Consider the following 27,885-nt stretch of genomic DNA (forward strand, 5'->3'; position numbering starts at 1 on the left):
AAAGTTTCTTTTCAGTTGCCAACTCCACTCCATACATATATATGGGGAGGTACAAGCTCCAACTCGGTTTTACAGTGAAAACGGCAGGCACTTCAAACCGGCACTAGGAAACAGACTGAGAAACCAGAGTAAGGGTTTCAACTGCAAACCGTTCCCTTTGTGCTGGATGAACGAACGTCTCTCCACATGCTCAGTTCTGAGAGATAAGTGTGTGTGAAAGCCGTCCTTCACCTAGCTTGAAGGGAACACTAAGTTTCTTTTCAGTGGCCAACTCCACTCCATACATATATATGGGGAGGTACAAGCTCCAACTCGGTTTTACAGTGAAAACGGCAGGCACTTCAAACCGGCACTAGGAAACAGACTGAGAAACCAGAGTAAGGGTTTCTCCTGCAACCCGTTCCCTTTGTGCTGGATGAACGAACGTCTCTCCACATGCTCAGTTCTGAGAGATAAGTGTGTGTGAAAGCCGTCCTTCACCTAGCTTGAAGGGAACACAAAGTTTCTTTTCAGTGGCCAACTCCACTCCATACATATATATGGGGAGACTGAGAAACCAGAGTAAAACCGAGTTGGAGCTTGTACCTCCCCATATATATGTATGGAGTGGAGTTGGCAACTGAAAAGAAACTTTGTGTTCCCTTCAAGCTAGGTGAAGGACGGCTTTCACACACACTTATCTCTCAGAACTGAGCATGTGGAGAGACGTTCGTTCATCCAGCACAAAGGGATCGGGTTGCAGTTGCAAACTCAACTCCAGAAATATATATGGTTAGTAATAAGCTCCAACTCTGTTTTACAGTGCAAACAGCTGGAACTTCAAACCGGCACTAGGAATTAGACTGAGAAACCAGAGTTAGTGTTTCTCCTGCAACCCGTCCCTTTTGGGCTGGTTGAACGAACTTCTTTCCACTTGCTCAGTTCTGTAAGATAAGTGTGTGTGAAAGCCGTCCTTCACCTAGCTTGAAGGGAACACAAAGATTCTTTTAATTTGCAATCCCCACTCCATACATATATATGGAGAGGTACATGCTCCAACTCGGTTTTACAGTTCAAACCGCAGGAACTTTAAACCTGCAACGGGAAACAGACTGAGAAACCAGAGTAAGTGTTTCTCCTGCAACCCGTTCCGTTTGTGCTGCATGAGCGAACGTCTCTCCACATGCTAAGGTCTGAGAGATATGTGTGTGTGAAATCCGTCCTTCACCCAGCTTGAAGGGAACCCAAAATTTCTTTTCAGTTGCCAACCCCACACCATACATATATATGGGGAAGAATAATCACCAAATCGGGTTTACAGTGAAAAAGGCAGGCACTTCAAACCAGCACAAGGGAACAGACTGACAAACCAGAGTAATTGTCTTTCATGCAAACCGTTCCCTTTGTACTGGATGAACGAACGTCTCTCCACATGCTCAGTTCTGAGAGAGAAGTGTGTGTGAAAGCCGTCCATCAACTAGATTTATGGGAAAACATAGTTTCATTTCGTTGCAAATCCCACTCCTTACATATATATGGGGAGGTACAAGCTACAACTCGGTTTTACAGTGAAAAAGGCTGGCACATAAAACTGGCACTAGGAAACAGGCTGAGAAACCAGAGTAAGTGTTTCACCTGCAACCCGTTCCCCTTGTGCTGGATGAACGAACGTCTCTCCACATGCTCAGTTCTCAGAGATAAGTGTGTGTGAAAGCCGTCCATCAACTAGATTTATGGGAACACAAAGTTTCTTTTCGTTGCAAACCCCTCTCCATACATATGTATGGGGAGGAAGAAGTTCCAACTCTGTTTTACAGTGAAAAAACAGGCACTTCAAACCGGCACTAGGAAACAGACTTAGAAAACTTAGATAATGTTTCTCCAGCAACACGTTCCCATTGTGCTGGATGGACGAACGTCTCTCCACATACTCAGTTCGGAGAGATAATTGTGTGTGAATGCTGCCCTTCACCTTGCTTGAAGGGAACCCAAAATTTCTTTTAGTTTCAAATCCCAATCTATACACATATATTTGGATGTACAAGCCCCAACTCGGATTTACAGTGAAAACGGCAGGAACTTCAAATCGGCACCAGGAAACAGGCTGAGAATCCGGAGAAATTGGTTCTCCTGGAAACCATTCCCTTTGTGCTGGATGAACGAACGTCTCTCCACATGCTCAGTTCTGAGAGATAAGTGTGTGTGAAAGCCGTTCTTCACCTAGCTGGAAGGGAACACAAAGTTTCTTTCCAGTTGCAAACTCCTCTCCATAAGTATATATGGAGAGGTACAAGCTCCAACTCGGGTTTACAGTTAAAACGGCAGGCACTTCAAACCGGCACTAGGAAACAGACTGAGAAACCAGAGTAAGTGTTTCTCCTGCAACCCGTTCCCTTTGTGCTGGATGAACGAACGTCACTTCACATGCTAAGTTCTGAGAGATAATTGTGTGTGAAGCCATCCTTCAACTAGCTTGAAGGGAACACAAAGTTTATTTTCAGTTGCAAACCCACTCCATAATTATATAGTGGAGGTACAAGCTCCATCCCGGTTTTTCAGTGAAAACGGCAGGCACTTCAAACCGGCCTTAGGAAACAGACTGAGAAACCAGTGTAAGTGTTTCTCCTCCAACCCGTTCACTTTGTGCTGGATGAACGAACGTCTCTCCACATGCTCAATTCTGAGAGATAAATGTGTGTGAAACCGTCCTTCACCTAGCTTGAAGGGAACACAAAGTTTCTTTTCAGTTGCAAGCTCCACTTCATACATATATATGGGGAGGTAGAAGCTCCAACTCAGTTTTAAAGTGAAAAAAGCAGGCACTTCAAACCGGCACTAGGAAACAGACTGAGAAACCAGAGTAATTGTTTCTCCTGCAACCCTTTCCCTTTGTGCTGGATGAACGAACGTCTCTCCACATGCTCATTTCTGAGAGATAAGTGTGTGTGAAAGCCGTCCTTCACCTAGCTTGAAGGGAACACAAAGTTTCTTTTCAGTTGCCAACCCCATTCCAAACATACATATGGGGAGGTACAAGCTCCAACTCGGTTTTACAGTGACAACGGCACGCACTTCAAACCGGCACTAGGAAACAGACTGAGAAACCAGAGTAAGGGTTTCTCCTGCAACCCGTTCCCTTTGTGCTGGATGAACGAACGTCTCTCCACATGCTCAGTTCTGAGAGATAAGTGTGTGTGAAAGCCGTCCTTCATCTTGCTTGTTTGGATCAGAAAGTTTCTTTTTAGATGCATACGCCAATGCATACGTATATATCGGGATGTTCAAGCTCTAACTGTATTTTACAGTGATATCTCCAGCATGTTCAAATTGGCACTGGAAACATACTGGGAAACCAGTGTAATTATTTCTCCTGTAACCCGTTCCCTTGTGCTAGATGAAGGAAAATCTCTCCACATACTCAATTCTGAGAGATAAGTGTATGTGAAACTCATCCTTCATCCAGCTTGTTGGAAACACAGGGTTTCTTTTCACTATCAAACCCCACTGCATACATATTTATTGCTAGGTACAATCTCTAACCCTTTTTTACACTGTATATTGCAGGAACTTATAAACGGCAGTAGGAAACTGACTGAGAAACCTGAGTATGTGTCTCTCCTGCAACCCTTTCCCTTGGTGCTTGATGAATTAACGTCTATCCACGTGCCCATTTCTGAGAGATAATGTGTGTAGGCGGTCCTTCACCTAGCTTGTTGGGAACGCAATATTCATTTTCAGTTGCAAACTCCACTGCATATCTATTTATGGGGAAGTACTTGTTCCAACTCTGGTTTACTGTGAAATGTTCAGGTATTTCTAACTGGCACTAGGAAACAGACTAAGAAACCAGAGTAAGTGTTTCTCCTAACCCATTTCCTTGTTCTTTGAGAGCGACCGTCTCTCCACATGCTCAGTTCTGAGATATAAGTGTGTGTGAAAGCTTCCTTCAACTAACTTTTTGGGAACGCAATCTTTCTTTTCAGTTTGTAGCTTCACATTTGGAGAGACTTTTTTTCATCTAGCACAATTGAAACTCGTTTCTGTTAGAAACCTCAACCTGGTTTCTCAGTCTGTTTCCTATTTCCGATTTTAATTTCCTGCGATTTTGAATATAAAGATTTTTGTAGCTTATACCTCCCCACATATATGTTTGTAGTGTGGTTTCCAAATGAAAAGAATCTTTGTGTTCCCAAAATGCTTGGTGATTGTTGGTTTTCACACACACTTCTCTGTCATATTTGAGCATGTGTAGTGTCGTTCGTCTATGTATCATTAAGTGAATGTGTGTCAGTTATAACACTTACTCTTGTTTCTCATTATGTTTCCTAGAGCTGCTTAGACGTTCCTGCAGTTTTCAGTGTTAAATCGAGTTCGAGCTATTACCTCCCCATATATATGTATATAGTTTTTTTCCAGTAGAAACAACTATGTGTTCCCAACAAGCTAGGTGATCACGGATTTCACAGAAACTTTATTGTCAGAGTTCAGTATGTGAACAGTCGTCCATTCATCTAACCGAAAGTGAATGGGTTGCAGTAGATTCATTTACTCTGTTTTCTCAGTATGTTATTTAGTGTCAACTTGAAGTTCATGCAATTTTCACTGTAAAACCGAGTTGAGCTATTACCCCCCTATTTATGTATGTAGATTGTTTTCCCACTGAATGAAAGTCTGTGTTCCCTTCATGCTATTTTTTTGATGGCTTCCACACCGTCTGAACTCTCAGTACTTAGCAAGTGGAGAGACATTTGTTCATATAGCATAAATAGAGTAGGTGCCACTAGAAACTCATACTCTGGTTTCGCTGTATTTTTAATATTTTCGGTTTGAACTTCATGATGTTTTCACTGTAAAACCTAGTTGGAAAACGTACCTGCCAATGTATATTTATGTAGTGTGTTCCTCACTGTAAACAAACTATGTGATCCCGATAAGATTTTTGATTTTCTGCTTTCACACACATTCAATTTTTGAAACTGACTACATGAGGAGGGATTCGTTCATCTACACTAAACAGAATGGATTGCTGTATATACACTTACTGTGGGGTCTGAGTATGTTTCCTAATTCTGGTTTCAAATTGATGCATTTTTCACTGTAAAACCGAGTTGGAGCTAGTATGATCCCATATATATATATATATATATACAGTGTAGTTTCCCACTCAATAAAACTTTGTTTTCCCAAAAAGCTAGGTAATTGATGACTTTTACACTGACCTAAATCTCAGAATTTAGCATGTGGAGAGAGTTATTTCATCTAACCTAAAGGGAATGGTTTGTAGTAGAAACGCTAACTTGGTTTCTCAGTATGTTTCCTAGTGACGGTTTGAATTTCATGCAGTTTTCACTGTAAAACCGAGTTGGAAATATTACCTCCCCATATATATTTATATGGTGTAGTTTTCCAGTGTAAAGGAAGTGTGTGTTCCAAACAAGATAGTTGGTTGACGGCTTTCACACACTCTTAAATCTCAGAATTGAGCTTGAGTTGTGACGTTTTTTCATCTAACATGAAGGGAATGTGTTGCAGTTGAAACATTTACTCTGGTTTCTCAGTATGTTTCCTATTGCCGTTTTGAAGTTTATACACTTTTCACTTTAGACACGAGTTGGAGCTTGTACCTCCCTATATATATATATATATATAGAAAGAGAGTAGTTTCCCACTGGATAGAATGTGTGTGTTCCCAAGTTGCTAAGATGATTGACGGCTTTCACACACAATTAATTCTCAGAATTGAGCATGTGAAGAGACGTTCGTTCTTTTAGCCAAAAGATAATGGTTTGCAGTAGAAAGAACTTCCCTGGTTTGTCAGGATGTTTCTTAGTGTCCGTTTAAAGTTCATGTATTTTTCAGTGTAAACCCGAGTTGGAGGTATTACCCCAATACATATATATATATGTAGTGTTGTTCTGCACTCTTTAGAAACTATGTTTTCCCTACAAGCTAAGCTATGTTTTACATATGCACACATTCATCCCTCATAACTGAGCATGTGTAGAGGCTTTCGTTCAATTAGGATAAAGGGAATTGTTTGCTGTTGAAACACTTACACGGGTTTCTCAGTCTGTTTCCTCGTGCCGGTTTGAAGTTCATGCAGTTCTCACCGTAAAACCGTGTTGAGGCTAGTACCTCCCCATATAAAATCATGTCATGTATTTTCCCCATGAAAAAGATTGTGTTTCCCTAACAAGCTAGGTGTTTGATGGCTTTCACACTCACTTACTCTCAGAATTGAGCATGTTAAGATACGTTCTTTCATCTAGCATAAAGAGAAGAGGTAACACTTGAAATAACTACTCTGATTTCTCAGTATGTTTCCTAGTGGCGGTTTGAAATTCATGCAGTTTTCAGTGTAAAAACGACTTGGAGCTATTACCTTCCAATATAGATATATGTAGTGTATTTCCCCACTCAAAGGAAACTATGTTTTCCCTACAAGCTAAGTTATAGTTTACATTCGAACATATTCAACACTCAGAACTGAGCATGTGGAGAGGCATTCTTTCAACTAGCTTAAAGGGAATGATTTGCAGTAGAAACATTTTCTCTGTTTTCTCAGTATGTTTCCTATTTTGGGTTTGAAGTTCATGCAGTTTTAACTGTAAAACCGATTTGGAACTAGTACCTCCCCATATATAGGTATTTAGTGTTGTTTCCCACTGAAAAGAATTTGTGTGTTCCCAAAAAGTTAGCTTACTAACGGGTTTTATACTCATTTAACTCTCAGAATTGAGCATGTGTAGAGACATTCATTCATATAGCATAAAGGGAATAGTTAGCAATAGAAACACTTACTCTGGTTTCTCAGTATATTAACTAGTGCCGGTCTGAACTTCATGCATTTTTCACTTTTGAACCGACTTGGAACTAGTACCTCCTCATTTATACGTATGTAGTGTATTTCCCCAATCAAAAGTAACTGTGTGTTCCCTACAAGCTAAGTGATAGATGGCTTTCACACAGAGTTAGCTCTCAGAACTGAGCATGGGGTGAAGCGTTAGTTCATCTAGGATGAAGGGAATGGGTTGCAGTTGAAACACTTATCTGGATTTTCAGTTATGTTTCCTAGTGCCAGTTTGAAGTTCATTCAGTTTTCATTGTAAAATTGACTTCGGGCTAGTACCTCCCCATATATATGTATGTAGTTAGTTCGGCACTCAAAAGAAACTGTGTTCCCTACAAGCTAAGTGATAGATGGTATTCTCTAGCATTAAACTCAGAACAGAGCATGTGGACAGGCTTTCATTCGTCTAGTATAAAGGGAATGGTTTGCACTAGAAATAATTACTCTTGTTTCTTAGTATGTTTCCTAGTGTCGGTAAATTTGCTGCAGGTTTCACGGTGAAACAGTTGGACCTAGTACCTCTCCATATATATGAATGTATTGTAGTTTTCCACTCAAAAGAATATGTTTGTTTCCAACAAGCTAGTTGACTGTCGGCTTTCACACACACTTAACTCTCAGAATTGAGCATGTGGAGTCTGGTTCGTTCATCTAGCATAAAGGGAATGGGTAGCATAAGAAACACTTACTCTGATTTCTCAGTATATTTCCTTGTGCCGGTTTGAATTTCATGCAGTTTTCACTGTAAAATCGACTTGGAGCTAGTACCTCCCCATATATATGTATGTAGTGTAGTTCCCCAGTCAAAAGAAACTGTCTGTTCCCCACAAGACTAGTGATAGATGATTTTGCACACATTCAACCCTCAGAACTGAGCCTGTGGAGAGACGTTCGTTCATCTAGGATGAAGGGAATGATTTGCCGTAGAAACACTTACTATGGTTTCTCAGTATATTTCCTCGTGCCAGTTTGAATTTCATGCATTTTTCACTGTGAAACAGAGTTGGAGCTAGTACCTCCCCATATATATTTATATAGTGTTATTCCCAACTCAAAAGAAACTGTGTGTTCCCAAAAAGCTAGGTGATTGACGGCTTTCACGCACACTTAAGTCTCAGAATAGAGCATTTTAAGATACGTTCATTCATCTACCATAAAGGGAATGGGTTGCATTAGAAACACTTACTCTGGTTTCTCTGTTTCGTTCCTAGTGCTGGTTTGAATTTCATGCACTTTTCACTGTAAAGTCGACTTGGAAATATTACCTCCCATATATATGTATGTATTGTTTTTCCCCACTCAAAAGAATCTGTGTGTTCCCTACAAGCTAACCGATAGAAGGCTTTTGAACACATTCATCTCTCAGAACTGAGCATGGAGAGAGGCGTTCATTCATCTAGGATGAGGGCAATGGGTTGCAGTAGAAACACTTAGTCTGGTTTCTCATTATTTTTCCAAAGTCTGGTTTGAATTTCATGCAATTTCCTCTGTAAAACCAGGTTGTTGCTAGTATCTCACCATATAGATATTGTGTAGTTTCCAATAGAAAAGAAACTGTGTTTTCCCAACAAGCTAGTTGTTTGATGGCTTTCACACACATTCAACTCTCAGAATTGAACATGTGTAGAGGCTTTCGTTCATGTAGCAAAAATGGATTTTGTAACTTTAGAAACACTTACTGCGATTTGTACATATGTTTTCTAGTGCCGGTTTAAAGTTCATGCAGTTTTCAGTGTAAAACCATGTTGGAGCTACTACCTATCCATATATATATATGTACTTTAGTTCCACACTCTATAGAAACTGTGTGTTCACAACAAGATAGGTCATTGACTGATTACACGCACATTCAACTCTCAGAATTGAGCATGTGGAGACGCGTTCATTAATGTAGCATAAAGGGATTGAGGAGCCATAGAAACACTTAATGTGATTTCTCAGTATGCTTCTTAGTGTCAGTTTCAAGTTCATGCACTTTTCTCTGTTAAACCGAGTTGGAGCTAGTACCTCCCCATATATATTTATGTCGTGTGTTTTCCCACTGAAAAGAAACTGTGTGTTCCCAACTAGCTAGGTGATTGACGGCTTTCACACACACTCAGCTGTCAGAATTGAGCATGTGGAGAGGCGTTCATTCATCTAGCATAAGTGGAATTTGAAAGCGATTATAATGACCTATGTTGGTATTAAAACAGTAAAGGGAGCATTATTTAAGAGCCTGTATAGTTATGGTCAGCATACATGACAGAATTTCATTTTCAGCAGATTTCTTTTTTTATGGTTCAGAAAACTTAATTCTTTCCTGTAACTGGATATAGATAGTGAATGTTTTATAGTCTTTTAGCAACTGCTTTAAACTAGAATTGTTACTTTGCTTTTGGTCTTTAAACTAAGGGAATATCCAGAATTCCAGCGGCAGTTCAAATGAAAGGGCCTGAACCTTGCCTATTAATTGTTTTAAGTAGAGTAAGAACAACTGTAGACTAGGGTACTGTGGATAACTGAAGGGCTGCTTGGATATGTTATATGTAAGTTATATTTTCAAAAATTATTTATATCATGAAAATCAATCAACCTTGGTGATCTATTTGGTATAATTTAATCTTTAATAATGTAGATTTTGATAGCCCTCTTATTTATGTAACTTATGAAAACAAGTTGGCTTTATATAACTACTTTTTAAATAAATGATTAAATTTTGGGGTTTTTTTATCATTTGCTTCTTAAAAATAGGATATTAATTACACAATATGTATTTTCCTTCAAGTTCATACTTTTTTCCCTAAACTATCTTGACTTGTTTAGATAAGTTAACCCATAGTCTGATTTATTTTAAACACTCAGAATGTTCTTCTGTCTGTTGCTTTATTAGAGAGCAAGAATTCCTTGTTATTTTTAATAAAATATACTTGCAGGAAACTATACTGGGATTCTTTCATTCACAGAGTCAAGCAATGATTCCTGTTTTGTTAGATCAGCTGTCTAGGCCTCTTAACTTCCAAACGATTACATGGACAAAGTTAAAAACGCCATAAATGATCCACTAAGAAAGTTTATTGTGTTCCTTGATTAAAAGTATAAATATGGGTCAGCCTTAAATTCGGATGTAAAGCTGTTATGAATTACATGAGTCTTCTCCAAAATTCTTTTGTTAAACATTTTTTATTGATTTATAATCATTTTACAATGTTGTGTCTAATTCCAGTTTTCAGCACAATTTTTCAGTCATTCATGGACATATACACACTCATTATCACATTTTTTTCTCTGTGAGTTATCATAACATTTTGTGTATATTTCCCTGCAAAATTCTTTAATTTGGGCTTTAAACCCTCCAATAAAATACTGGTTTGAAGGAAGAAGAAAGTCGAGAATTGATTCAATCCAAATTCTATGGGAATAAACAAAGCTAAATGTTTTAGTCATTTTTTGAAGCGGAACAGATATGTTTTCTGCACCATATGATTTTAATATTATTCATCTGAACATACGGTTTAGACACCATGAGACCACAAGCCAACAAACAAGATGTCAGGTAAAGCAAGAAAAAAAACTGAGGGGACTTTCTACTGCAAAATTTCCCCTAAATCGAACTGTAATAGAGAACAAATCTGACACCACATTGGATCTGTTCCTTTAGTTTGAAGCACTGTGCCCTGTTTTCCAGGCTTAAACTTGCTGGCTCTGCACCTTTTGTAAAACAACGTTGCCTTTAGCCTAAAACCTACAGGAAAGCTTATTCTCGGGGCTCTGACCTTTAATGATGTTAGCACTTCTGCACTTATGCAAGGATGGCAAGTTGCAAAATAGAGAATAACCTTTGTTTTGTTGGAGGTTTAAAGGGACACCACAGCCTGACCCACATGGATGACTGCAAGAACAAAGAATGCCTGCAGCAAGAAGTTTGCACAGCCAACCACACTCCCTCCCCTTTTTAGCTTAAAAGGGGCCTGAATTCTGACTTGGGCAAGATGATTCTCCAGGACATTAGTCCCCCATCTTCTTGGTCTGCCAGCTTTCTGAATAAAGTTACTATACCTTGCTCCAAAACCTTGTCTCCTGATTTATTTTTGTATCACTGTTGTGTAGCGAGCAGAAAAAGTTTGGCCTCGGTAACAGAACCAGCTTTGTCATTCCGTCTGATGTGAAATCTCTCTGGGTGTACACGTGCTTGCCTGGTGGTGGTGGTGGTGGTAGGCAAAAATATTTCACTTCTCCTGATTTCAATAGGCTAAAATTTCCTGCTATTTAAGTCAAATCTAGACTTTTACAGAATCACCTGCAGATGTGCTTCTGGAAGCCAGAAAAATTCCAACAATGAAAATAATTCTATTGTCTCCAGACAAGATACTTTTCCTCAAAACTAAGTAGCTGTGAGACACACTTCAGGAGTACAGATTGATGCAGTGTGCTTCATTTCCCATGTTGTTCCAACACAATTTTCCAGTTATATCAAAGTAAATTAAAATCGGTCTTCAACAGCAGATGCTCTGGCATGATACAACAATGTCAATTCCACATATTGAGCCAGAGCAGCTTTAGAGTAAATGATTTTATACCAAACGCCTGCTTGATGTCCTCTCTTCTCCCTTGTGGCTAATTCCTTCTTCTTTCTTCCTAAAAGTTCTCCTGTTATGGAGTTAGCCCTTACTGTGCACATTCAATTGGGAAGGCACAAATTAAATAAATGAGGGGATGACATGCATATTTAATTCTTATTTATACATAAATACAAGCACAGAGGACCTGTGTCTTGGAAGACGTCACTTCCTAATGTGGGCAAGAGGATGGTCTATAGTTCAATCAAAGATCTAAAAGCAGTTTTCTAGGATATAATAAAGCAATGCCTGAGTTATAAGACAGAACAACCCCTGGATATGAATCAGTGGCACCAACCAGTGGGGGCACATGTGTGCACACACACGCCCATGCACACGGAGCAGCCTTGGAGACACTCCATCTGTGCTGATGGAGCAAAGTCATGCTGGGGAGATGAGGAAAAAGTGCCTAATACAATCAAATCAGGACATCTGAGGAATGGGTAATAGGAGTCAATTGAATTTTCTGCTTTGCTGAAGGTCAAACAAAAACACTTTTAGTTTCAAACGTCATTATTAAAAATGTTCTTAAAGCACAGGAGCCTGTTTTCCTGCCTTGCTTAGTGTCATATGCCATATTAAACATGACAGATTTATGCTTCTCTGACTGTGGAATGGGAAAGGCCTTGCTGTCATATTCTGAATATTAGTCTATGTTTTGCAGCACAGTGGATACTGAAAATGGGGCAAATTGAGTGAATGGGAATGGACATAACCTAGCAGTCATTGACTGTGTGTGATTTGCCAACTTTCTCCAAAAAGTAGGGGTAGCAAGCAAATCAGATAAATTCAGGGATCGTGGGGTGGGGAGTCGGGTGGGCTGACAGCTGGGTGGTCTCAGGTAGCTGTTTTACTGTGTAAAATAGTGACTATGATCCACAGTGACACACTGTCAAATTCTTGTGCCTGTAGCTGTGATACCTGGCCAAGTCTGTGCAGCCAATTTTATCGATGGTGCATAATGAAAATAACTAACCTTCCCTGAGGACCATCTTATGTGACATCCATTCATTGACTCACTGAATTCCCTAAGCACACTTTTTGGTACATAACAGTCTTAAAATATGAAGCAGAGATAAAATGAAGCTCTAAAGTGTTGAAACCTTGCCCGAAATCATGCAGATGGGAAGATGCCATGCCGGGAGCTAAGCTTGGGCCAGACTACAGAACCTGAAGGGCCCAGCAAGTCCCCTCACTCAGGAACCTGGCCCACAGCCACTGCCAGGCCCTGTTCTGTTTCTATGAGTGTTCATGGGAAAGTGCCATGGACTTAGCATAAATATGACTTGATTAAGGAATTCAAACTGGGATAGAATTTTGTTGGGGACTGTAAGCTGGGAGTGAAACTGTCAGTGAAGTAAGGGAGGAAACAGCCCTGGTTGTAAGAACATTTCTAGGGAAGAAGGCTCCCTAATGGGCTGGCATGGGAATCGCTGTGGTTGTGAGCCCCCTGTTGCCCTGTGTGGGAGTGGGCAGGGAAGGAGAAAGACTGTTCAGACTGGTCAAAGTCACTACAGTTTGTAAAGAGCTGAGGTCTGTTCCCTCACAGCTCAGACACATGCAGGACATGAGGATGCTTAGCTAATGACCAACAGTGGGTAGCAAAGCCCAAGAGTGTGGTGGGGAGGAGAGATGGGACCACCTTCTAGAAGAACCTCTGCCCCAGGGTCCAGGAATGTAATGAATGATTGGGGATTCACAAAGGGTTTTTATGGCCTCATCAGGTAGTTCCTACTTTAAAATGATAGTCTGGAATATATGGTAAAATACGGTGGAATGACTGCTCTTATTTTAGTTTCTGCAAACACTTAAATGGATGGATTTCTATCTCCATTATACAAGCACTGCTGGGTAACCTTTAGAGCCATGTGAGGATCAAATGAGTGAGTACTTATTAATACTATTACCATGCTTCTACTGAATTAACACTTCAGCAACAGTATAATGGCCACGCTTCTTAACAACTGCCTCTGTAAGAGCTCTTGTAAGTCACAAATAAAAATTATAAAGAAAATATATTAAAATAATAACAATTACAGTTACAACAAATATGTTGTTTATAGCAATGATAGTGTTAGCATCTCCCTCTCATATTAAACAATACCCAACATTGGATTCCTTAGGAAGCAATGCCAATGCATGTTTGGACTTTTCAAAGTCTTCAGCCCATGAAGCCTTTTTACTCACATTGGTCCACCACAGCCAGAATTGCTGTTCCTTGCATGGTGGGCTGCCACGCTGCAATGTCCTGGGCTTTTTCTGGCACCATGCGTCTATACTGGATAGTCAAGTTTCCACATACCCACTCTGATTTGCAATATATTGTTCTCCAGAGCCAACGGAGGGGCCACTGGAAAGAGGCCACAGATAAGGTGGTGAACCCAAACTGAATACCTGTTAAAGGAATGGACACACAACATGGAGTGGTGGATGGATGGAAGGACAACAACAATTCCTCTACTCCTGTAAAGAGAGAGGGGCAAATGGTGAACTAAATCCCAAAGAGAAAAGACATTCATGGTAATAATATTATTCAACAGTGAAAGAATCCAAACAAAAGGCAAATATAAAATCTCTCGGAAGAAGACTCATTACAAACTGTTTCTTTCACGTATATAACCTTAGTAGGAATAACATACTTAAAAATCTTCAACCAATCATAGTTATTTGCTGGTAATAAACTTGGGAATCTTGAAGCATATTATTCACTCTCAGTGTTGATAATACAATCTTGGAAGATGATTTGTCATTGAGGATTAAGAAAAAGAATACTGTGGTTGTATATAAGAATTTAAAAAGGAATAAGGAATGTACTTTTGGGAAAGCTCTGCATAGAGAATGTTGGAGGAAATGCACTGAAAATAGGCAAGTGAGCAAGCTCCCTTGAGTCTGGGAAGGTGAGTGCAGCACATTCAGAGAGTCTATGAAGTTATTACAAGTCACAGAAAGGTATGCAATTAAAGTGTCTTCCTAAGCAAAATATCCTTCTTCAGGAATTTTTATCTTGATATTTCTATGGTCTGTGTGGTCACAGGAAGTCAAAGTTATGGTGGTGGCTTAGAAGTTCTTTTCTCTCTGTCTGTAATTTACAGGACATTGCTACAGATGGGGCAGCAGAGATCTGCGGTAAGCTGTTCCATGGGGTGGGGGAGCAGTTAGAAATGATAAGGCCAGAGATCTAAAAGACTTTTAGACCCTAACTGGCAGACTTTTAAGTAAACTAGCACAGGTATGTAACTAAGACAGTGGATGAGAGGCAAGTTTGTAGTCCCTTCAGTATTACTGCTCAGTCAAGGGATAGGGACCACTCTGGCCAGGAATGGCAAGACAGTGGATTGGGTGGATGGGTAGGAGGAGCTGACATTTGCTTCTGACCTGAGAGGCAGGGGTGTGTTGCAGAAAAACCGACAGTGCTGGAAAGAAGCCTCATGTCCACAGCCTAAAAGGAGCTGTCATATTCAGGGAGGTCACAGAGAAAGAACCAGAGTTAGTGATGCCACAGGGTCAGCAGCGTGGCAGCAGTGATATCAGTATATGTTTCCATAACCCACCTAACCCTACATGAACACATCTGCCTACAGGGGGCAGGTAAGTAGCAGAAATATGTGGAGTGGGTGCAGCCACTGGCAAATTGGCAAGTGGACATCTTAATGAAATGCACTGCTCACAGTCACCATATTGGAAAGAGGGCCCCACACTGTCAGATCCCTTTCTTATTCAAGAGAAACTAGAAATTAAGACTTCATTAGCAATCATCCCTCTTCAAACCCAGAAAAGATATCATTTATAATGACAACAAAGGCACAGACTATTCAGAAATAAATTAATGAAAAATGTTAAAATGATTCTGATAAATGACTTAAAAAGAGAAAAAAATGATAATTGAATGAACAGTAGAATGCACCATCCTCTTCAGTTGGCAGACTCAAATTTGGGGGACTTGAACATTTTTTCTCCAAAATAAATTTAGTATCTGAATGCAAATTTAGTTAATAATCCTGAATGGATTTAAGAAAAAATTCTGAAAGGTGATCCTAAATTTCTTCCAGAAATATACACAAATATACAAATAAAATAATGAGGAGGGATGTTTGAATTTGTAATATTAGGGACATTCTGGAAAAGGATAAAATAGGACCAACTGTAGGAGATATTAATCTATGGTCATGGAAACAGTATAGAAATAGTGCACTGAGAGAATGAATGAAATAGAACACATTTCAAGAATAGACGTGGATATTTAAGAGATTTTAGAAATATTATAAAACTGACACTTAAAATCAGTGGATTCAGGTACTGGTGTAATTAGGTAAATCATTAGAAGGCCTGGTACACTGTCCTCAATTTTGACATTAAAATAAATTCCAGAAAATTTTTAATTAAAAATAAAACACTAGAAATAACCCAACATGATTTAATCTGTTCAGATATTCCAGCGAGAAGAACTTTCTAAAAAGCTTTTGGAACAAAGACCAACAAGAGCAAAGGCCTAGCAACTCAGCAAGGCCAGAAACGCCCCCTGTAAAACAAAGCTGACCCTCTCCCAACCCTCTCTCACGGACCTGTATTGCTCTCTGATACTTTCTATACTTTCTTCTTCCCTTTAAAGTCCAGTTTCTTGGAGAAGTGCCTGCGCTGATGACTCCTCCAGGGCTCAGAGCCCTGCATCCCCCACAGCCCCACCACGGCACTGATACAGGAGTTGCACTGCCGGTGGCTGCGTGTTTCAAACCAGTGGGCATTCTCAGCTCCTGTTTATTTGATTACCAGGTAGCTTTTGCCGTGGACAAATATTTTCCTTTCAGTGGAACATTTTCCCCCCTTAATTTTTGTTTTACTTAAATAAATTTTAAAAGCCCAGGCAGAAAAGTGTGTGTGCACATATGCACACACACAGATACACACAGATCTGTTTTTTAAAGGCTACATTAGTGTAGTCCAACTCCGCCTTTTCCTCAGTTTAGACAATTAAAGGTGGGCTTTAGCCCTTGCTTTTATGCCCCACACACCCCCCCTTTCTCACTTCGCTCCCTTTAGTCAGTGTTCAAATTCCTCTTAAGCCAGGTTACAGCCTTCTCTGTGTTGCCTCAAATCGTTTTCTCTCAACTGCACTGCTATTCTTCTTTCTCTTGGTGGACCTCTCTTCTCCCATTTGCCATGTACATGGCCCTTTTCCCCAGGGCCTCGTCTTCAGTCCTCCACCTGGCAGGACTGAATCGCCCCCACGGCCTCACCCACAGCTCCTCTGAGCTCCTGACTGGTGAATCCAGCTTAACAATGGACATCACTCCTTATATGTCCCATAGACACTTCGCACTCAAAATGACACACACAGAACCATCTCCTTGAAACCAGCTCCTCTCCTTACACTCCCCCTGCAGATCTGCTCTCCGTATGGGTCACTGGAAAGTCACCTCAGCAGCTCTGCGGCCCGCCGCCCCGGCCCTCCAATCCCCACTGCAGCAGTCACCACTTCTGCCCCCCATGTCTCTCTCTTTCTGCCCACGGCCTCTCAGCAGGCGTGTGCCATTTGTTGTCTGGGTTACCTGCGTTGGTCCCCGAAATATCCTTTCCCCCCAAAATATGGGCCTCTCCCCCTAAAATAGTATCTTCCATTCTGCTGCCAGAATAACCAGATATTCTGCAACATAAACATTATGCAATTCTCTTACTTACAAATAATCCAATATATCCCTGCTTCCTTAAGGATACATTGAAGTCTAAGCACACAAGGCCCATCGTGACAGAGGCCTTGTGCACCTGACATTCCCACCTATGGATCCTTTGTTCTAGCCCTACTTGTTGTTCTTCAGTCTGGCCAAGCCGCTTCATGCTGTGTACACATATATGTCTCCACCTCTCTGCATGAAGTGTCCACTCCCTCTACCACAAAATAGAGAGCTAACGTCCTTTCACCTTTCAAGATTCAGTTCAAATATTTCCAGCTCTAGGAAGTCCAATTTGTGTTCACCTGCTTAGCAATCCATCAACTACTCGCCATGCCTCGCCTAGCCTGGGGAATGCAGACACCAAGTCTTACCTGTTTTGGTCTCCCCAGCAGTTGATACAGTGTTTGGCATAGCAGTGCTCAATGCTTGTTGGTTGGATAAATGAATGAATCAGTAAAGAGATGAGAGGTCTACAATCCCCCCCAGTTACTCAGCTGCCATTTTGGGAAGTTCATTCTGCGGAGTTAAGGAAATGTGAGTGCAGGTGGTGGGCAGACAGAACAGTGGTGAGGGCGTGGGGGAGACAGGCCTGGTCCTGGAGAGCGCAGGATAGGCGTGGGTGGGAGAGCACTGGAGAGAGAGGGAATGGAGGGGGCGGGTGCAAGGAGATGTTGAAGAACAACTGATATTAAATGCAGTAAATTAAATGGAGAACATAATATATGAAGGGGAAATCAAGTTAACAAAGCAAGGGTGGAAAAGGCAGTACCAGAGATGAAGAGCTCTCACTTCATCCCTCACAGCATTTCACTTATGGCACCTGCCCTCTGTGAAGGCAGTGTCAAATTCTTGAGAGACTGGTGTTTGTGCTGTGGGTGCTCTAAGTACAAAACGGTATCTTATGGCTTCCAGATTTTAAGACTGATAGATAATTTCTCTTATGTCCCATGTCTGAGTTCTCAGGCAGCAGGATCATTCGCTGGTGGGGGGAGAGATATTGTGGTTAACAACTCAGGGTTACTCTAATAATCTCAAAGGACAGTGGGGAATTCATGAAAACAAATAAAAGAGAAATTTCACTCAGAAAAAACCATATGTCATATAGAACTTTGTGGGGGCATTGGGGGCAATGTTACCGCCACCTCATCTAACAGTTTTATTTGAGTGTGTTGAAACTCCAAGCTCAAGTCACTTAAACAAGTAGGAGAACCAGGGTCCAGGCTGTGGTGCTCCAGACATGGACGGGAAGATGAAAAGCCTGACTACTGCCTCCGACAGGATCAGTCCAGTCGGGGAGTACAATGGACATGGACACGATCACACACCATCAAGACAAGAATCAAGTGCAATTCATGCCTAGACAGGAGAGCAGATAATCTCTAAATAGTGGAGGGGTCCCTGCCAAGGCTTGGCAAGTGTCCTTCCAGGCAGAAAAGCAGAGAAATATAATTCAGGCGAAGGAGACTAAGGTTGGTGGCTGGGTGCAAGGCCTAACGAAGCACAGATGGAGGGCTCCAGGGTCATCTGTCAGTAGCTGTTCCCCTTCAGCAGCTAAGAGGCATAACTAAAAAGGCAGGTGGGGTGTCATTAATGATCATGGGGAAAACTGGGAGGAGGAAATTGAGGTCAGGAGATCACCACCAAAGGCAATTTATTTTAGAGGAACAAAAATAATTCAAAAAGCACTTGGAAATTCTATCTCCCATGAATGAAAAGAACACAAAATAAGTTTCACTCCAGCGTTGAATACAGAATAACAGACTGCCTACTCTCAGAAATGGATTGAATTTTCTAATTCATCAGGGATTATTTAGATAATAGGAAAACGAATAAATCTGAACAATCTCTCTAGAATAGCTGTTACTCCATCCTGTTATGTAGGGTAGAGTTAGGCTGAATTATTTAATTGATATTTTAATGAGACTATAAATTTCTAAAAGCCTTATCAATTTCTCCCAAAAGCGTACAACTTTTCCTTTCATGACATTTATTTGACTTAATTAGAATAACTTTTTTCCAAGGCTTTTTTTGTGTGTGTTAAAATACCTAATGATATGCTGCCCCCAGAATGTTGTTGTTATTATTAATACTGATAATAGCCCCAATAAGACATATTTACAATTATGACTCATTTTGGAATAACAGGTCATTGGTTTAAAGTCCTTTTGAAAATAAGAAGAATAAACGAACATAATTACTACACCAGGGACAGCAGCTGCACCCTTAATGGAACCTGGTCACTAAACACAACAAAAGCAAAGATGAAACTCAAATCAGACACCAGGCCACAAAGCATAGCTGACTGAAGATGCCACAAGATGACCTTTCATTCACCGAGGGAACCAGATGCATTTCTATGTATAATGTATATTGTTAAAAGCAATTATTTTATATATAGAATGTAATTTAGGAAAAAGAAAACTCCATCTGTAGACTTATAAACAGGAAGCACAAAGGGGTGCCTTTGCCAACAAGAACCTGCATGCATAAATGCAAAGCCTACTGACAAAAATCCTTTCCTGTCTCCTAAGCTTAAAAAAAAAACTACTTCAAGGCAGTGGTGAGCTGAAAGGGCTCAGATACAAAACGTGCACATCATCAGCCTTCTAGTAGATAAAAGTGCGCCATGCATAATAGAAAAGATAACGTTTCCTATGGAAATCTATTTTGAGATTCAACAATTTAAAGGCAACTGAGAGCTCAAAACCAAGTTCAACCAAAGAGGAACAGAGCCCAAGCAAATGTACAGAAATGGACAAAGTCATTGGAGAAGGAGGGGATCTGTGTTCTACCGATACTCCAGATCAGCAAATTCATCCTGAATTCAAGCCAGTGATGTGACATGATGTCACTCAAGGAATCAGGCAGAAACCATCAGCCAGAAGAAATAGGAACAATATCAAAGGCAGGTGTGAGATGTGGAAGGGGTGACCCTGTGAACCTTGCTGCAATGAGGCAGGATGTGCTTGCGGGCTTTCTGCACAGGCTGGCTGGCTCACATGACTCTATTTAGAAGGATATCAGCCAACAGCTGTGCCACACGGGCTACAGCCTGAGCTGAGTCACATCTAGTAACGGTTCTGAGTTCATCCTTAGACGACATGACCAGAAGGATCTGAGAATCAATGGAGGAGACGTATCTGAATGAGTATTCCATTTCATTCCTTGGCAGTAAATCTTCAGCTTTGTGCAACATAAATATTGACAAAGATACACACAGGCACCCTATTTGAAAGCCTGACTGCATAATTGCATCTAATCGAGAAAAGCGGGCTCCGTTTCAGTATGCTAGGACATTGTTTGGCTCGGTAACCAATGCTTCTGAGACCCAAAGCATACTCTAGTATAACCGACAGCACAGAAATCTCCATTGATGACTTACTCATTTCAGGGTATTCATAAAATAACCCCAGTTTGCCCATGGGATACAGATGGTTTTCCCGTTCCCATCGTGGGTTGGTCTGTTCTGCTCCCAAAACTGTGGCATCATTAGATTCATGATCCAGCTGTCAAACAGATCAAATTATAAGGCAGGATATTATCAGACCAAGGTCATAAAGGTATTACTGATATCTCAAGCTGAACACATCATCTTCCCAAGAATTTAATTTCTTGTTTTCAGGATAAATTTCTTTTTATTGCTGCCTCCCTACCCTCAAATATTGTGAAAACTAGTCCTGACTACGTGCCTTGGGTTTACCAAAATTGTAACGACTACTACTACTTTATCTCCTACCTCCTTTTCAGGTGTTCATTTTAGCTTTTAGAAGATGCCTTCCCTCATTTGTCTTTTTTACCCCCACTTCTCTCCTATTATCCACCATGGCCTTTCCAGTCTGAAAGTCGTCAGAGAAAATAAGTAAAAGAAAGAAATACAGGTTCTGTGAGCTGGTGATAAGTGCTGTGGAGGAAAATAAAGGAGAGCGAAGAATGTGTGCTAGGGAGGAGTGGGGATGGGGCAGTGACCTTTGAATAAGGCAAAGACTGAAGCAAAGGGGTGGGCAGAGGAGGGGCAGAGGAAACAGTGATCACAGGCCTGCAGGTCCCTCACGCTGGACAGACAGCATGGAGACTGGTGTGGGCCACAGTGAATAGGAAATAAGTGGTGGTTTTGGGGGTGGAGCCTTAGAGGCTGCCGTGAGGATGTGGGCATTTTTCCCTTTGAAGGAATTGCGGAGCCATGGAGGGTCACCGAGCAAAAATGTGATACTCTAATGTTGGATAGAACAGGTCCAAGACCCTAATACAAGCTGAACAAATCAAGGGACAAAGAAGTGACATGCCACCTCAAATTCAGTGCAGAGCTTGAAAGAAACACAGCCTCGACTCCCAGCCCAATGCTCTGTCCCCTTCTGGATGCTGTCCCACAGAGCTGTCTCTAAAGTTATGTTTTTTCCTCACTCAAAGGCTTGTGGGCCAACTGAATGCTTCCCCCTTTTCAAATGGCAATTTATCCTGAAAGGAAATCAGAGTTGGCAGTGAAACAAGGCATGGACCTGTAGCCTACAGAGCTGTTGTCCCTGAAAGCAACAGCTGGCGCGTGGTTTACTCGTGGAGTTCAGCAGAAGAGACAGAGCAACAACAGACAACTTAGCATCTGGCTGAGTTTCGGCTGACTGAACTGCACGTTTGGATGTATTTCAAATTTGGACAGTGAGGCGGCTTCACACGAAAGGCAGGTGTATACATCATACATGCCCACACGTCTGTATGCATACACACGTAGACACACACAGAGCATATGATGTGACTTGTAAAGAGCTGCCTCTGCTTGGTTTCCCACGGCCTCTAATTTCAGCATTAACCTTTCACTGGCCATGCTCCCAGGTTTGCTACGAGATTTCTTTGCAATGGAACATGCCCTTCGCTTCACAAACGTTCCCCAATTCTTTCAATGACATTAGGGGAAGAGCAGGGAGCCCTGGGAAATGCTGGGGATATGGACTCGAGATACCCCGGAATCTGAATCCACACTTCATGGCTTATTTGTTATTTAACTTTATTTACATTCAAAATGCAATTGTTGCAGATCTCAGAAGATGATTTACACTCACTGCTATGGCAGAATGTTGCGGTTAGTAGACTCACCACAGGATCCTCTTATTCAACACGTTCTTCCAATATTTCAGATATTACTGTATCACAAATGCCCATTTCTATATTTTGATATCTGCTTTTCAGTATAATTATCTTTCTTCTTTATTCTCTATATATTATGATTTTAGAACATTTTTCTGAGAAGTGTTCCACAGGCACTGTACATATGATACTTGGATAAAGAGATCCTGGAGATCAAAACCACATTTAAATCCTTAGATAAACTCAGCTGTGTCATATACATGGCTAGGTTTAGTCTGCTTACTTTGTTACTTTGTTTAGTAATTTTTGTTTCAAAGAACAAGATCCTTCTGTATAGCACAGGGAACTACACTCAATAACTTTTAATAGCCTTTAGTGGAAAAGTATATGACAAGGAATATATATATATATATATGAGCCACTATGCTGTACACCAAGAATTAACACAATATTGTAAACCAACTATACTTTCAACAAAAAAAGTTGAAATAAAATTGAGAGATGAAACTTCCACTGCCCAGACTGCTGTCACGATGAAACGATTCAAAGCAGGCCAGGTATTAGCAACCCCCCTGACACAGCAAAACCCCATGTGGGATCTTCCTTTTGAGCAGCACTGGCTATCCGGCTGTGGCCACCTGTAAATAGGGTTGAAGTCACTTAGACCCTTGGCTTGGGATCACCGTGGCCACAGGGGTGGGGGTCACTGCAGCACCTACGAGAATGACGGGGCCAGCCTCCTGCTGAAGCCGCTCCCCAGGCCACAGCCCGGAGCGCTGCAGGCAGGTCTGAGGTCCGGCCGGGGGCGCGCAGCTCCACAGCCACTCGGAGCCCTGCGGTGCGGGTGGCGCTGGGACTACGCTCGTCCATCACCCTCCCTGGCACCCAGACTCGGGATTCTCCTGGGGGAATTTTTCTCTGCCTCATACTTCCTGTCTCAGCATTTGTGGAATCCGGTCCATGCCACAGGGAAGCAGGGCTTTTACCCTCCGGGACCCAAATCCATCACTGTATGGATCCAGGGTGAAACTTCCATGTTAAATCACCTGGCGCTCCCTTCTTGTGCTGAAATGCCCTCCCCTGTCGATGGCATTAGGTCGTATTAGAAGTCCCGACTTGCTTGTCCTTAGCTAAGACTCTGAGCCTCTTGCTCAGTCTTCCTGAGTGGAACCACTCATCTGTGGCAGAAAAGCTTGGGCTGTCGTCCACCCATCATTGTCCTCGGTCTTTTGGGTTTTCTGTTGGGTTATGGTTCTCGTGCAGGGATATCAATTTGCACATGAGAAGCAACTGTAGACATTTTAGAAAATACAGACACTGGATCCTCCCCCCTCTTCAGCCAAGGCTGGAAGCTTTCTCCCTCTAGCAGGGGTTACACAATCATTTGCTTGGGAATTGACCACACATATTGGCATAATCATAGTAAATTGCCCTTTACTCTGTGCTTGCCACGTGGCATTTTCTACTTCATGTTGTCTTTGTACCTTCATTATCACATTTAATCCCTGCATTATTGATTATCACCATTTCTGTTGAGGACACTCCTACTTGCTAATCTTGAATACAAGTATCTTTGATTCTCTTAATCTATTTCATTCCTGAGTTTCCTGTTCCTGAATTTAAAGAGTGAATTATGGACACATGTAAATAAGATTCTCTTATTATATGTATCTGACTCATCCTCTAACCAAATCATATCTGGAGAAGAGAGATTTTCTCTTTTAAACATTTGTTTTTCTTATTATATAGTAGTGCATACACATAGTGGAAAATGTAGAAAACATATAAAGTAAGAAAATTACAGCCATACATTATCTAAACACCAAAGGACAATGCTATGTCATTTGGGGCATTTAACTATTTTTCTTAATATTTTATCATAAAATTTCCCTAGGAAAGTTGCTTAACCCTGGAATTGTACTAGCCTTTTGTCCAGTACAGAATAACATTCCCAGAAATGACCCCAACATCAAAATAGTATGTGAGGCTGGGAAGGCCACAGGGCACTCAGCTTATTCTCTGAGTCCTACAAAGAATGCTGTTAATTCACTGATTTTACACATTCGATGCCTGTGAGTCACTCACTCACTCAGCTGGCTCGGACTGAGACCTACTTTATACCAGTGCCAATCCAAGTGCTGGGGAGACCCCAGAGGGAGCCTGGATCACGGCATCACTTTCCTTCATTTGCTCCCAGAATCCTACTCAAGAACCCCACATGGGATTGGGGGGGTGGAGGCAGGTGAGATATGGTGAAATTCATTTCATTATGTTCCTTTAGACATATTCAAATAGCATGAAAATAGTAGCTAATTTTGATAAGTTTTCTTTTCCCTTCCTATGTATTTTTGAGAATGGGTATAGTTTTGGTGCAGCAAGAGTAATTGATAGATCTTTGGTATGGTAGGATTTTATATGAAAAATTAAGAAGGAAACTGCACTTATACAAAGAGAAGAGGCAGTGAGGAAAAAACAAGCCACCCTTGAACTTGGCTACAATTCAGAATTCCTGGTTTTCAAAAAAGGGAAACAAAATTCAAAATAAATTCCCTAAATATTTTAGCCCATAGTAGAAATACATGGAGGCAAAGTTCAGCTCACTGGAACCTAGAACAATGTGCTTATTTAAGCGAAGGTATAAACAGACCACAGATACTATAATGCATCCTTTACTTTAAACTAGTTCATGTGAGCAAGTTTCATTTCACATGAATTGCTCAGTACCAGTTTAGGAAATATATCCTCCTTGATTGGTAAAAATAGCTCACAGATAACCAGATTCAACAAAATTTATTGTTAAATAATTTACTTATTTCCTTCAGGAAATGCTTTTGAGTAATCTGAGTTAAGTATTTCCTCTATCTGCTGTATTTCTTTTCACAGAGAAAAGTAGTATTATTTGCACATGACCTACTTTTACTTCTCTGGAAATATCTGACTGTGAGCTCAGGGTACGGATTGTCTACTGCACAGTAGGGAAAAAGAAGATTCATTTCACAGCGAAGATCAGAATCTTTTTTTGAGGGGCGTGGTGAGCTGGGGGACAAGGGAAATGCCTTTGTTTCGAGACAGACCCCAGTAATCCATACTGAAGCTGAAAGATGAAGCCATTATGAAGAAATGTGGAAGGACACACTGACACGCAAAGGTGTTCACTCTGCAAAAACAGAAAGAAAGAAAGAAAGAAAGAAAAAATAATTTAACTGCCCTATAAAGAGAATGGACAGAAACTTGGTAATAAGCTAGAGAGAAGGAAGGTTAGTGAAGGGAGGAGAAACAATGAAAGGGAACTTGGATGCGGTGGGCAGAAGAGCAGGTTTCTGGAGCCTACAATGAAGGATGATAAGAAAAAATAAAGTTTAAAAAAGTTACAAAGTTTAAAATAGTTTAAAAATTAAAAAGCAAAGTTAAAAAAATAAATATTTTTATAGTGGCATGGAAGATTTTAAAATGATGGAGGTTTTTTATTTCAAAATTCAAGTTGTTTGAATTTCTCCCCCATTCTCCAAACAACAGTAAGACCTGCTTGTGTAAGTGGTTTTGGGGGACACCACAGAGAGGGGCGAGCTCTGCAGTTAGGTTGGCCAGGAGCAGAATGCTGGTGTGGAAGGCAAGACAGAAGAGAGTTCAACAGTTTCATGAAAACAGAAACTCAAAGCCAGAAATTGTCTTAAAATGGTTAGTGTGGTAGGCAGAAAAATGTTCCCCCCCAATATGTCTATGTCCTTATCCCCAGAACATAGGAAGAGGTCAGATTCCCTGGCAAAGGGGGCCTATGGTTGCAGATGTGGTTAAGGTTGCTAACCAGTCGACTCTAAGAGAGACCAGCTGGATTATAGATTTGGGCCCAGTGTAATCACCAGGGTCGTTAAAGGAGGAAGAAAGAGGCAGAAGAGGGGAGAGAGGAGAGGAGATCTGACCACAGGTTCAGAGTCAGAGGCACACAACCATGCTGACCTTGAGAATGAGAAAAGAGGTCACAGGCCAAGAGACGCAGGTGGTCTCTGGAATCCAGAAAAGTCAGATACAGGTTCCCCTGAGGCCTTCAGAAAGAGCCGTGCCAACACTTTGACTTCAGCAGGCTTCTGCATTCAAGAAAACTACAAGTTTAAATTTGCGTTGTTTAGTAGAGACTTTTTCTTTTCTCTTCCTACTACCATGACGTTTGGGGATACTTGTTACAACAGCAACAGAAAGTGAATAGAGTAAGCTCCTTGAAATGTTCAGAAATTGCAGATAACACTGGACTGTCCACTTTGATGTGGGATTGGGCTTATGTGAAAATCAAAAGGACAGTGTGACCTTTGCTAACATCTGCTTTTCTCATTTTAGGAAGAGAACAGTAAGTCAAAACCTCTGTTGTTATTATTTTAGACAAGTGTCTCTTAAAACTTTATGTAACCCTGTGCCTTAGGACCCTAAGAGAGTCTCTTCTTAGAAGAACATGGATTCAGAGAGATAGTGTCTTACATCTGAGTCCCACAGTGGTCTCTTATTGGCAATGAGAGCTTGGGCATATCAGTTACCCTCTTTAAGCCACAGGATCTTCATTTGCAAAAGGAAGATAAGAATAAGGATTGTTTGGGTGATTAACTTGTACACACACACACACACACACACACACACACACACACATACATATATGTACAACATTTAATACAGTGACTAGCACATACTAGGCACTCAACAAATTCCTGTTATGGATTTTTAAATGCATATATAAAAGGAGGAGAAATTTGCAGGAAATTGTGGGAAAACTAAGTTCATGGCCCCAAAAAGGGCCATCTCTCAATGGGCTCTGATCAGTCAGTCCCCAGTGGTGGGCTAATAAGCAGAGACTATAGCACTTGGGGATTTATGTTAAACATAAAAAGGAAGGTATTTAAACATAATTATTAAACATCAGGTACGTTTATACTTTTGGCTGGATCATCTTATCTGGAGAGATTTAATAAGCAGAGAGTCTCCACTGTTCTAGAGATGGGCATGCAGGAAAATGATGTGGGTGGGTGGGCCATTCTCACCCACCCAAGATCACATGACTGAGTACTCACGGAATTAACACCTCTTGTATGTTATTACAGATGGGCTGTCCTCCCATGATTATTGTCAGCTGTGTCATCAGTTCAAGGAGACATCACATGGGTCACACTGGAATATTAGAAAGAAAATCTCATTTAAATTTTAGATAGCTCTAACATGAAATAAAGTCATTATTTTATGCCTAAAAAAATCTAAGGAGCAGAGAGTAAAGACACTCTTCATTGGGCAACTAAGAGAAAACCTGAAACAGGTTAGATTGTCAGAACACAAAGCTGTATTCACACCTCTTCATTTCTGTATTTTTACAGCCAATACACCAGATCTCATGGATAAGTCACAAATCTGCCCTTAAAGAATGTGATGTAGAAACATGTGGAGTAGTAGTTGACAAAATGGAACAAGAACACCTTCATGGCTGGGTTGTTCTCATAGTCAGTCTGGTCCTTGGGAGCTCTGCAGCTAGAATAAAGAAAAGGTAAGTCTGTAAAACTGTGAACGGCTTTGAGACCCTAATCAAAGCCACGGACACATGAGTTAACACATTTAATATGTGTGTGTGTGTGTATATATATATATATATACATATATACACACATACACACACACAATTCACACTGTTTTCATACCAGCTGTTTTGAATTTCTTAACATATCCACTATGTTAATTC

At 40.9% G+C, this 27,885-nt stretch overlaps 1 long non-coding RNA gene across 1 annotated transcript; it reads right to left on the reverse strand.

Annotated features, from left to right (window-relative positions):
• Nucleotides 1-13,572: 13,572 nt before the first annotated feature.
• Nucleotides 13,573-27,288, reverse strand: LOC140692945 (uncharacterized). Its single transcript, XR_012068584.1, has 3 exons — nucleotides 27,230-27,288; nucleotides 20,479-20,602; nucleotides 13,573-13,821 (listed from the first exon to the last, which is right to left on the reverse strand). It is a non-coding gene; the product is annotated as an uncharacterized lncRNA (long non-coding RNA).
• Between the last annotated feature and the right edge of the window lie 597 nt (nucleotides 27,289-27,885).

This window comes from Vicugna pacos, unplaced genomic scaffold, assembly GCF_048564905.1.
Source record: "Vicugna pacos unplaced genomic scaffold, VicPac4 scaffold_19, whole genome shotgun sequence".
Lineage (NCBI taxonomy): Eukaryota > Metazoa > Chordata > Mammalia > Artiodactyla > Camelidae > Vicugna > Vicugna pacos.